Source organism: Panthera uncia (genome assembly GCF_023721935.1).
Source record: "Panthera uncia isolate 11264 chromosome E2 unlocalized genomic scaffold, Puncia_PCG_1.0 HiC_scaffold_19, whole genome shotgun sequence".
NCBI classification, from domain to species: Eukaryota; Metazoa; Chordata; class Mammalia; order Carnivora; family Felidae; genus Panthera; species Panthera uncia.
Window position 1 is genome coordinate 13,589,328 of NW_026057588.1, and position 11,430 is coordinate 13,600,757.

Consider the following 11,430-nt stretch of genomic DNA (forward strand, 5'->3'; position numbering starts at 1 on the left):
TTATGGTTGGCCCCTACTTGTCACTCAGGTCTCAGCTCAATGTTACTTCCTCAGAGAGAGCTTCCCTGACTATCGGATTTAAGGGGTCTGTCACACTATTTAGGCTATTTCTTCTATATAATTTGACACCCTCAGATATTATTTATGTTTGTTATTTCTCTTTCCACCAAAAAGCAAGCTATATGGTTACCCAGTGCCCAGAATGGTGACTGGCATACAGACGGTTTTCAGTATGTATTTGCTGAAAGAATGAATAAATAAGGTGAGCATGGAAGCCACAATTGGGATTTCTACAGCCCCGGAGAAGATGACAGAAGGAATGGCCCATAGGATGGGAAACAGACTTGGAAACTCTGTCCTAAGAGAAGTTTGAAGGCACTGAGGAAATTTCCCCGGTGGAAGAGAAGACTTAGAAGGAATGATATAGCTGACTTTGAATATCTGAAGGGGTAGCACACAGGAGAGGAATTAGATTTGTTCTTTTACTCCAGAGGAGAACCAGGGTGGATGGCTCTAAGTGAGAGGGGACACAGGAAATGTTGAGAGTCAAGAAAATTCAGTTCTAGTCTTGCCCTAGACACTGATTCACTTTGACCTGGAGCTAGTCCGCTTCCCTTCTCTACAATGTGTAAGATAAGGAGTCAGACTGGATCAGACACGACAAATGGGTTTTACCTCACAGGCTAACTCCCAACGACTGGTAGTGGCTGGTTGGGGCACTATGGTGTGAAGGATCCAGAAGAAATGAAGCAACAGGAGTATCCATCAAAGGGCAAGGATTAATCAATTGGGGCACACCTCATACAAAGAGATATTACATAGCTATTAAAAACATGCTTGATTCTGATAGCATACAAAAAACATAGCACGTTTACATCTATATATAGTGTTTGATCTTTCACCACCAACCTGCAGGGCTGATCATAAGCTCCATGGTAATACATACAATACAATGCCATTTTCATAAAAAGAAGATAAAAAGCCATACAAAAATCCTTACACACCTCATTATATCTACATGTGTATGTGTATAGACAAATGTGTATAAAGACACACCCTAGGCCGTCGCATTGGTTTACCTCGGAGAGGAGGAATTATTAACAGTCTCTTTATGTAACTTTGTAGCACTTCACTAGTTGCAAGTAAACACGTATTACTTCTATAATTTTTAAAGAATTAAAAAAAAATTTTTTTTTAAGGCTGCATTCTACTATCTGGCTCAGTGAGAAAGAATACTGTGACTGATTATCAATGTTTGCCCTGGATGCAGGATGGATGAGTGGTAGTTCACATGCCTGAAAAATCAGTTTCTCTTCCTACCTCCAACATTTTGTGGATTTCAGCCCTAAGGAGACAGCATCTGCCTTAACATAAGGAAGAATTTTAAAATAATATATCTATCCAAGAATGGAACTGGCTGCCACGTGAGGAGGTAATAGCTCCCTGGCTGCTGGAAGTGGTCAAGTGGAGGCTACATGAACATCCCTTGGGAGTGGGAGGGATTCCTTCACTGGGTGGCAACTCATAGGATAGAAGGACATGTTACTATTTCAGACAGAACATTTGTGACGAGAGGTTTGATATGCCAACAACATGTACGGCAAAAAGATGACCAAATCCACAAAGAGACCAAAGTTGTGCACACTCTTTCCCATAAACTTTTTCTGGGTTGTTAGTTTTCCAGAGCAACAGCACTGTGCTTCCCAAATAAGCTGACGACCAGAATCTTCTCCCGAGCCAAATGCTATAAGCAAAGGTTTGGGACAGAGTGGGGTCTCAAATATGACACTTATTAAGTCCAGGTTTTGAATGAAGCAGGCTGGGGAGGACTATGGTGAGGTAGAAAGCACATACCCTATCTAAAGGGAGAAGTCATGATTTTAGCTCTGATCAACTGCTACCATGTGGGAATGTGGGTCCAGTGTTGTTAGGTTTTAGATTTTTTTTTTTTTAAGGGGAACCGGAAATCTGGATTTTTAAATAAAATTTCCCCTATTTTTAAATATTGGAAACTAATTCACATTAAAATAGCAACAGTGAACCACCATGAGGAACAAACAAAGCATGTGGCCTGCAGTCCTTGGACCAGATGGACACACACTGGGAAAAGACCAGAAGTCTGTGAACTGTCCTTCCCTCAGGCCTCTCTAGTTTATACCTTCAAGCTGCCCAGTTGTTCAGGGAACATGACTGGCAGAGAGGATCTAGTGCCCAACAATGGCTGTGACAGTCCTCAGTAAACACTGGGGGCTTCAGAGAAACAAACAGTTGCTTTTAGGACAGGAGAAGGATGCTGGGTATTTGTTCTGGATGGTGACTAGAGAGGAGAGTGATATGGCTTCTTCTGTCAAAGGGCCAGAGGTCCCCGGCTACCTCTTTTCCTGGGTGGTTGGCAGCAATGAGAAGGGGAGACCTCGGTTAGTGACATGGGCCAGGAAAGAGGCATCACGCTGACTATTCCAAGGCACCTTACACTGTGAGGGATTTTGGTGGATCTGCTGCCAACCATCCATGCCCATCTTCTGATACCAGCCCCTGAGTTCCCTTTGGAAAATTAACTGTCTTCCTTGGCTCCAGAAGTAGACATGGCAAGTCCACTGGTCAAGGAAAGTCTTCACTGGACTTCTGCTGGAACCATTGAGGAAAAGAAGTTCTCCATTGGGGTTGCTGAGATTATACATCTCCTGATGTTACTGGCTGCCCCTTCGGCTACCTCAGTGAGAGTCTGCCTCAGAATGAAGCCAACACAGATGAAAGCAGAGTCAAGAGATGAGGGGACAAAGAGGGAGACCTGTTCACATCTGAAGATCTGGATCCAACCTAGTCAGACTGAAGCCACCTCACTCCAGACTTTTCAGTTATATGGACCAATAAATTCCTTTTGGGCTGATGCCAATTTGTGTTTCTATCACTTGAAGTTGGAAGAGCCTTGACTGCTCCCATACAAAAACAGAATTCACCACTGCTCTGATCTCTTTGTCTTTGTGCGACAAAAAAATGACTCCCTGCCTTTGAGGAAAGACACTAGAGGGGAATTCCAACGGAAAAGTTCTCAAACAGCCCAACTTACTGCTGCCATATTTGCTCTCTAAGGGACCAAGTAAGCTTCTGTGGAAGCATCTACCAATCCTGGAGGGTGGAAAATAAAGCCAACATTGGCTAAGAGGTTTTAGGAAAAATTACTCACTAGGCTCCCTTCATTGGCTTCAAACAAGAAGCAGCCCACAGATAGGAGGTGCCTCTGGAGCCAGCTCTCCTCACTTGGAACCAGCACCGTGGAGTCAGATGTAGCTGAAAATGGGGCTCTCCTGCCGACACTTACTTGCTGTGTTGACCTTTGGCAGGTAACTCAGTTTCTTCCTCAGTGAGGCTGGTTATAAGAATGAGGTGAAACAATGTACGTAAAAATACCTACCATGATGCTTGGCATGTCTTCATATACCATATACCGTGTCATGTGCCAGGCCCTATGCGAACAGCTTTCTGTGGGTGAGTTCATTTAATTCTGAAAATAATACATACGCTATACCTTACACATATACGTGACATACGTGTATATTACACGCACACATGCACATATACATGTATAACACTATTCTCATTTTATAAATGAAGAAACTGACACACAGAAAAGATTAAGTCACTTGTCCAAGGCTACACACAGCTAAGCTGAGATTTTCAAGGCCAAACAGTCTGGTTTTAGAACCCTTGCTTGTTCCTAAGAATATTATAGCCTCCTGTAAATTCCCTTCCATTGCCTAGAAAAGTTGGGTAACAGGTACACCCATTAATGCCAACATCTCTGGATGAATAAGGGGGTTCTATTAGCCTTCCTACCCATTCCTAGCCCTTCTACAGCACACGCCTAGGCCTTTGAGAAACTCATACTTCATGAACAAGGTAATAGGTTAGTTACCTAAGATTAACTCACCATCCTGACCTGAGCAAGAACAAGAGAATGTCAGATGCCAAGGGAGCTCAACTTCTCTTTTGTAAAAACTAACCATTATTTTCCGAAACTCCTGAAATATGTACACAAAATATGCATACTATTGCCTCAGCTAAGAATGAGGCTTTTGTATGAACAGTCCTGGGGAAGGGAGGGAGAGGAGTGGAGAAGTCAGGGGGGCCTCCCGGAAGATAAGCTGTGGGAAACCCTGGAGTAGAGAAGCTGGTTCCCTCTCCCCTTGCCCCCATGTATTGCTCCCTTTCACTCATCCCATGCTTATAGGTGTTGACCCTTCCCCACTAAAACTCTACCTTTAGCTCTTCCCTTTCTCTATACTTGTATCCTCTCACTTGGATGTAATCAACTCCTATAGATTCAACTATCATCTCTCTGTGGACAACAAAGAATTTCTTAAGTCATCTTTGACTCCTTTTTCTTCCATACGATCTAGTCATCTGGTCTCGATAATTCTTTTTTCTTAACGTTGGCTAAACATGCTATCCTTTTTCTTTCCCAAAACTCAAGTGGCTCTGGGACCAGACTGTCTGGGTTGGAAACAGAATCCTTCCACTTACTACCTGTGTAACTTTGGGCAAATGATTTCACCATGCTGTGTCTGTTTTCATTTGTAAAATGGTTTTAATAACACTACCGACTTTCATAGAGTTGTTAGCTATTATCATCATCTTGTCACCAATCCCATCAAGTCCTGTTTTCTCTATACACCAAACATATCTATTTCTCTTATTTTTTACTACCATCACCATATTCAAGTCACTATCCTTTCTCATCTGGACCAATGTAATGCCTCCTAATCCACCTCCTGCTTCCATTCTTACCCTTGTTCTCCTTGCAGAAACCAGTGAACATTCTTAAACAAACAAAAAAACCCAAAAAACAAAAAAAAATCCAATCATGTCACTGTCTTGCTTTAAAAACCCTTTAACAGGGGCGCCTGGGTGGCTCAGTTGGTTGAGCATCTGACTTAGGCTCAGGTCATGATCTCGCAGTCTGTGAGTTCGAGCCCCGCGTCGGGCTCTGTGCCGACAGCTCAGAGCCTGGAGCCTGCTTCAGATTCTGTGTCTCCCTCTCTCTCTGCCCCTCCCCCACTCATGCTCTGTCTCTCTCTGTGTCAAAAATAAATAAACATTAAAAAAAAATTAAAAACCCTTTAACAGCTTCCCAAGTCTCTTAAGTGAAAATATAAATTCCTTACCATGGCCTACAAGGCCCTACATGATCTAGCCTCTGTCCCCTCTCCCTCACACTTGTCTCCTTGTTCCTTGAACACATCTCAGGGCTTCTGCCCTTGTTGACCCCCCTACCTGAAGTTCTTCCCCAGATCATCACATGGCTGGTTCCCTGTCTTCAATTAAATCTGGATTCCCGTGTGCCCCAATCTTCCTCATCTCCCCAGTAAAGAGTTTTTGGTCTGAAACACTGAAATCAAAGGCTGCAGCTCTTCCAGAAACGCTTAGATTTTAAGATCCATGGGGGAAGGAAAGACTGTGACTGTATTATTCACTGCCATACATTTAAAAAAATTTTTTTTATTTTATTTTAGAGAAAGAAAGAGAGAGCACATGAGTAGGGGTGAGAGGGAGAGAATCCCAAGCAGGTTCCATGCTCAGCGTGGGGCCCGGAGCTCAATCCTATGATCTTGGGATCATGACCTGAGCTGAAATCAAGAGTCAGATGCTCAACCGACTGAGCCACCCAGGTGCCCCATTACATTTTCAATTCCTAACCTAGCACCTGGCACATAGCACATCCTGAATAAAATATCTGTGAAAAAATTTTCCACCTTGCAGCAGTCCTTTCTCCACCTAAAACAATGTTTAGATTAAAATGCCTTACTCCAAGATCGTCCCACAACTTGAGAACAGGTGCCTTCTCATCTTTCAGGTCATCAGTCTCGATTGTCACCTCCTCAAAGGCCAATTCTGACCTTGAGTATAGTGGCCACAGGCACCCTCTCTTCCATACTATTGTTTTAATTCCTTCATAGCATGTATCACTGATTTCTTTTGTGTATCCTCTCCACCCACCCCCATCAGAAGGTAAGGGCCATGAGTTCCAAGACCTTGACTGTTTCAGTCACTGCTCTATGTCCAGAACTTAAAAAAGTGCCTCCATAAATTGTTTAACTGCTGGAGTTGAGACTTGCATACTCTATATACTGTTGTTCTGTAACTTGCTCTCAATCAGACTGTATTCAACAAATTTACACTAAAATAAAACAAAACAAAACTCTACCCAAAGTAATTTACTTAAGTCTCTCAAAGTTCAGAGTCCTGAAAACCCAAAGCTGAGGTACAGGATTGAATACCACTACTCCTGGATTCCATTACCCTACCCTGAGGCTACCACCAAACCTGGCCAGTCACCTCTTCCCTGTCTCTCTCTCTCAGTGAGATCCCAAAGGAGAGTCTGGTTGGATGGGATTAGCCATAAACTCTCTCTGGATCCAAACGACCACAGACTGGAGAATGATTGAGGCTAGAGAACAAGCAAGGAGGGGAACGGCCACCAATATCAGAAAGCTCATGGGATGGAATCACAGCAACCTGAGTTAGCAAGAGAATTAATTCCAGGGTACAGAACTCCAAACATGTCCCTGAGGATCTTCTGTTAGTATTTCACACTTATTCAGGGAAGAAATTGTTTTCAAACTGGGGCTTTCAGGAAAGAGTTCTCTTTCCGCTAAGGGTGTTGAGGTAGGATTAAAGCGTAGGGTTGCTGAAGGCCATCTCTGTCACCACAAAGTAGAACCTTGTTGAGGATGAAGACACTCCTTGTAAAAATGGGCAGAGATTACTGAGAAGATTGTTTTAACTCCTGGATGAAGCTAAGACTGAAGTCATCCTAGCTCTGGACTTTTTAATAACACAAGTCAATTACTTCATTTTTTGATTAAACTAGCTTGAACTAAGGTTCTGTCATTTATGTCTTTAGAGTCCTGGCTGACGTGAACCATTTATTTTTTTTATTAAAAAAATTTTTTTTTAATGTTTATTTATTATTGAGAGACAGACAAGACACAGAGCGTGAGCAGGGGAGGGGTAGAGAGAAGGGGAGACATAGAATCTGAAGTAGGCTCCAGGCTCTGAGCTGTCGGCACAGAGCCCGACACGGGGCTCGAACTCACAGACTGCGAGATCATGACCCGAGCCAAAGTCGGTCGCTTAACCAACTGAGCCACCTAGGTGCCCCGAACCATTCATTTTTGATAACACTGAGCACTTATACGCAGGACATTGTTTTAGCTACTTCACGTGTTAACTTATGGAATTCTTATAATAACTCTAGAACATAAGTTACCATTATTACTTTCATTTTTTAGCTGTGAAAACTAAGAGCCAGGGAAGTTAAGTAGTTGTCTAGGTCACAAAACTGGTAAGTGACAATGCGGGACACAAATCCTGTCTGGCCCCAGAGTCTGCATACTTAACTTATACTATGCTATAATGCCTCCTCATTGCACCCAACCCTACCTGAACAGAAAATCCAACTCTATGACTCATGGCACTATCATCTTGGGATGGACAGGGTCCAGAAACCTTCTATTTGTGCCACCTGTCCTCAACATTTATGAGATTAGTTGTAGTTTACCTAGCTCGTAGGATTCCCTATGAGGAGCATGAGATGAGAATACATGTGAAGCATTTAAACAGTAACTGGCAAATAATTACTCAATAAACAGTAATCATCGATATTATCACTCTACGGTCACAAGAGTATAGCTGGCAAATATAATAAAGATGGAAGAGATCTGTTTTCTTTCATCTCTGTCCTTTAAGTGAAGAGAAGAGATGCCATGAGTGGGAGATGAGAAGCCCTTCTTATCTTTGACCTATTGCAAAGCTGTTACCTCTGCCTGGAAGACCACTCATCATTGTCCCAACTCCTGTGGAACACCACCGAGCCCAAATACCACCTTTTCCATGACGTGTCTTTCCAGATAAAGGGCTCCTTCTTTCACTGCCAAATTTCCACAGCATATAATTTGTACCTCATGTTCTGCCCTGTGTACCTGCCCAACCCCTCTAATGTACTGTGAGCTCACTGAAGGCAGGCCCCAGTCTGTATTCTGTGATCTCCATTTCCCCTTCTTGACCCCAGAGAGAAACAGAATCCCTTGGAGAAAGCTGAGAGCTCCAGACTTATAAAGACTTATAAAGGCTTGAGGGAGGCTGACAGGCCACTGAGGATGGGGTGAGGCAGGTCACCAAGCACAGGACCTCAGGTAGCTCAGAATGAGGAGGGAGCACAAAGAAAAGTCCCTCAGATAGCAGTGGGTGGGGCACAGAGCTTCTTCTAGGAGGAGAGGCAATGTGCGCTGGGTACAGGAAGAAGACAGGAGAGGGTGGGGAAGGTGTATACAGCCTGAATGGGGAGTGAGATCTGAAAAACTTAGAGATTTCTGGCCAAATGCAGAAGAAAGAGCTACCCCTCTCTAATGATTCCCAATAACTTACAGAAGGCAGATCCCACTTTGTGGGATTCAGAGAGAAACAAGACACATCCCAGTACTTTCTAAACTTGCAGCCCAATGAGGGTGAGTGGACGAGTACATGAACAACTAAAGGGAGAAGGTGAGTGGTGCTCTAGAAGGGAGGGCTCCGGACAGTAAGACACAGAATGCAAAGAACCGAAAGTGCCTTTAAGGGAAGGTGCCTATGCGGTGAGGAACAGATGGAAGATTGGAGATGGACACATGTGTTGAAGGAGACAGCAATCTGAAGCGAGAACACCAAAGGCTGGGGTATGGTGTGCAGGGGAAGCCATAAGGTGAAAGTGCCGAGGAAGACCTGAAAGGAAACTATTCAAAGGTAGAATGTGCAGTAATTGCTCAGAGGATGGGGTAACCTTTCAGGGTAGCCAGAATCCTTCCAAGGAGGGGAAGAAGACTTCCTGGACGGCGGATATTTCCCATAGGCGACTCTTGGGAAAATGAGGATGGGCAGCGGTTCGGAGGCACACCCGGAAGCCTCTTTCAGGGGGCTTTCTGTGGGGGAAAGGGAAATCCTCTCACAGGACAATCATTCTCAAACTTGAGCATGCAGCAGAATCACCAGGAGGGTTCCTGAAAACATTGCTGGGTCCTACGTTCAAGTTTTCTGATTCTGTAGGTCTGGGCTGGACCCGAGAATGTGCGTTTCTAACCAGTTCCCAAGTGATATCTGTGCTGCTGGTCCAAGAACCACACTTTTAGAACCACTGCTATAGGGAAAGGGTTTTTTTTTTTTTTAATGTTTATTTTGGGAGAGAGAGAGAGAGAGAGACAGAGAAAGTACAAGTAGGGGAGGGGCAGAGAGAGTGGGAAAGAGAGACTTCCAAGCAAGCTCTGTGCTGTCAGCGTGGAGTCCGACGTGGGGCTTATCTCACAAACAGAGGATCATGACCTGAGCCGTATCAAGAGTCGGAGGCTTAACTGACTAAGCCACCCCGGCGCCCCTAGGGGAAGGGATTCTTTAGCGAGGAGGCCCTCAAAGGGGGAAAGGAAGGAGAAGGCTGCTGAAAGGAAAATGGGACGAGTCCTCAGGAAGTCTCTAAGGAGGGTGTTAAGGGTCGCTCAGTCTCCAAAAGGAGGAGTCTGTGAGGAGGAAACCTAAGAAAAAAGGTCTCTGCAGGTTGGGATTTCAAGACCTGAGGCTGTCTTTGAGGATGTTTTTATTAAAAGGAGACATGGAGGCTCCTGGAGGGGAGAGGACTGGAGGATGTTGGCGGCCTCTGAGGAGACAAGGAGGCTCAGATCTGAGAGGGACCTCTAAGTTGATTTCAGAGGAAAGAGAACGGAGGAGACGAGAGGGTGCAAACAGGGATTCTAAAAATGGTAAATCGGATAGGGTCCTGAATGGGGATGCCACAGAAGGAAAACGAAGGGATGTTCCAAAGAAGTGGGAACAAAGTGCTGGGGATAAGGTTGCTAATACAGGGCAATTTCGACGAAAATTCTCTAAAGGGCGTCTGCGGGAGGTGTGGCTTTCTCAGAGAGATCTTGGATGTACTGGAGCACGATGACAGGGGTCTTTTCAGGAACTCCTCAGAGAACTCAGATGAGGAGAAACCTCTGAGTAAAGTCTTCGAAAGGGTATAATATGGGAAAGGTGGGCCTTCTGAGTGGAATGGGCGACTGTCCGGGCAGAGAGCTTTTCAGAAAGAATTCTGGGACTTTCTAAGAGCAGGAGCTCAGTTATTTTGAGGGAAGACTGAACGGGGAGGGGGGTTCTAAAGGACCTGAGAGAACCTGTGAGGAAGAGTTCAGGGAGGGAAATCTCTAGGAAAAGTGTCTTAGTAGAAGGCAGGGGGTCTTGGAGCAGTGATTCAAGGGCTTCTGAGGGGGGTGCTAGAAGGGTCTCTGGGAGGGATTCCAAGGGTTTATCTCAATAGGAGGGCTTGAGGGGCTGCTGAGGTCTCTGAGAAGATGTGAGGAGGTCTTGAAAAACTGCATCTCACAGAGGTCATGAAGAGGGTCTTAAGGTTTAAGGGGCTCAAGGAGGTCACGGGGGGGGGATTTTTAAGGGTTCTCTAAGGAGGATTCTAGAGAATATCAGAAACTACAAGGGACTTTTTGAGAATCCTGAAGAAACCTCTGCAACATGTGGTATAGTTTACTGGGAAAGATTTGGGATACATAAAAGGGGTTGTGGAAAAGGCTTTTGGAACATGGGATCGAAATTCTCCACAGAGATTTCAGTGAACCTCTGGAGGAGATATTTGGGATAAGCGAGGGAGGTCTGCGGGGAAGATTCGTAGGGTATGTGAGGGTGATCTCTAGGGCATTTCGGGGTGGTGAGACTTGGGGGAACGGAGGTCTTTGGGAGAAACCCTTGGGATCTGTGGAAGGATCCTAAGGGACGACTCCATAAAGGGGGAGTGTGTCTGAGAGATGCCTGGTGTGTGTGTGTGTGTGTGTGTGTGTGTGTGTGCGCGCGCGCGCGTCGGGGGAGTCGTCTGGGTGACTTTTGGGGACCTGAGGACATCTCAGGGAGTCTCTGAGGAAGTCTTTCAGGGTACACTGGGGACATTCCAAAGGACATGGTGGCGGGGAAGGGGGCTCAGAGATTTGGGGGGCCACGAGAGGCACGTCTCCCAGGCGATTTCTGGTACGGGGGTAGGTAGGAGGGAAAATTCTCGAGGACGTGTGACAGGGAAGTCCGGGCAGATTGTGGGGATATGCGAAGTAGGTGTCTGGGGGAGATTTCTGGAATGTGCGGGGTCTGGAGGGGCTCTCCGGGAGACTGCAGGAGATTTTTAGGGCTTACGAGGGAGGCTCGGGGAGGAGATATGACACACATTGTTGGAATAGACGAGGAGTGGCCTCCGGGGAATATTTCTGGACGGAGGAGGAGGATGGGGGATCTGGGGCCAGAGGAGGGGTTCGCTGAGGAAGATTTCCAAGACCTGCGCCGGTGTGTGGACAGGACTGTGGGGAGGTAAGGGGGGGGGAGTCTCTCGGAAAGATTCCGGGCCGGAGG

At 45.5% G+C, this 11,430-nt stretch overlaps 1 protein-coding gene across 3 annotated transcripts in view; it reads right to left on the reverse strand.

Moving 5' to 3' along the window:
* The window catches only part of SAMD4B (sterile alpha motif domain containing 4B), a 42,456-nt gene that overhangs the window by 30,215 nt on the left and 811 nt on the right, over positions 1 to 11,430 (reverse strand). The window lies entirely within an intron of this gene.